The following is a 1582-nucleotide window of genomic DNA, read 5'->3' as shown; positions in this document are numbered from 1 at the left end:
CGTTCTAATAGCTTTGGGGGAGATACCACTAGATTTTCTACAATTCATCTCAGGTTTTTATTTTATTGGGGCTGGGAGTGGAACCCAGGCCCTTATGCAGGCTGAGCATGCAACTACCACTGAGCTACCCCCAACCCCTAAAGAATTTTAATTCTTCCTTTCTAAGACATTTTTTTATTCTTTTTTTGCCCAACTGTACTGGTACAACCTTCAGTTATTTAGAAGAATGGCCATCCTTGTGCTGAAATTGGCAGAATGCATCCCACTCACTGTAAAGTATGATGTCTGCTAGAGGCTTTTTTTTTTTTTTTGAAGTAGCTTCATCAAAGTAAGAAAGTTCCCTTTAAGTTCAAATATACTTAAGATTTCCAACATGAATTACTAGTATTACTAGAATTACTAGATTGCTGTTTCTGCATCTATAAATTCAGTCATGATTTTCCTCCCATGGTGATAACTATACTTTTGAGTATTAAACCCATCATGCATTCCTGAGATAAATCCCACTGGTTCTATTATCCTGTTTATAGAAGGACATTTTTAGGATTAGATTTGCTAAAGCTTTAAAAATTTTTGTGTTGATGGGCATGGTGGTACATACCTATAATCCCAGCACTCACAATGCTGAGGTGAGAAATTCTTGAGTGAGAGGTTGGACTACATAGGGAGACCTTATTCCCGCACCCAAATCCTCTTATTTTGCTATCATATATAGATATATATGGATAGATAGATATAGACATATATAGGTATCTATATATATGAATGATAACAGACTACTTTTCTGGAAATGTCTTTGTCTGGTTTGGGGTCCAGGCAATGATGGTCTCATGTAAGGAATAGAAGCATTCTTTCCTCAGGTGTTCTTGAAGAGGGTGTATAGAATTGGCACTATTTCTTTCTTAAAAATGTGGCAATGTTTACACTAAAGCTAGCTACACCTACAGTTTTGTTTGATTAACTAAAAATTCAGTTTCTTTCATCAAGAGGACTATTTAGGTTTTCCTTCCAATTTCATTTATGTTGCCATAATTCGCTCACACGGTCTCTTGTTTTGTTTTGGATTCTTGCTGCCATTTTTTGTTGTTGTTTTGTTGGAGACAGTGTCTCAACATGTAGTCCAGGCTGGCCTAGAACTCACTATATAGCCCAGGCTAGCTCAAGCTCCAGATCCTCCAGCCTTGGTCTCCCAAGTGCTGAGATTATAGCTGTGTTACACCATACCCTGCTTCTATTATTATTTTACTGTCTGTGAAATCTGTAGGGAAGCCAGCTCTCTTCTGACAGTGGTAATCAGTATCTTAGCTCTCTCCTGATCAATCTAGGCAAGAGATTTATGGAGTTTCTTAAACATCTCAAAAAAACAGCTTTTTATTTTCTTCACTATTTTTCTCTTTCCAGTGTCACTGGTTTTTTATCTACCATTACTATTTCTCGTCTCCATACATTCTAATTTGCTCTTCTTTTTCTAATTTCTTAAAGAAGAACCTGAGGTCGCTGATAAGGACTTTTCCCCTAACATAAGCACTTAGTGTTATACACTTCCCTGAGTATTCCTTTAGTTGTATCATGAGACACAAGA

This window comes from Castor canadensis, chromosome 1 (assembly GCF_047511655.1).
Source record: "Castor canadensis chromosome 1, mCasCan1.hap1v2, whole genome shotgun sequence".
NCBI classification, from domain to species: Eukaryota; Metazoa; Chordata; class Mammalia; order Rodentia; family Castoridae; genus Castor; species Castor canadensis.
Note: the sequence above shows the minus strand (reverse complement) of the source record.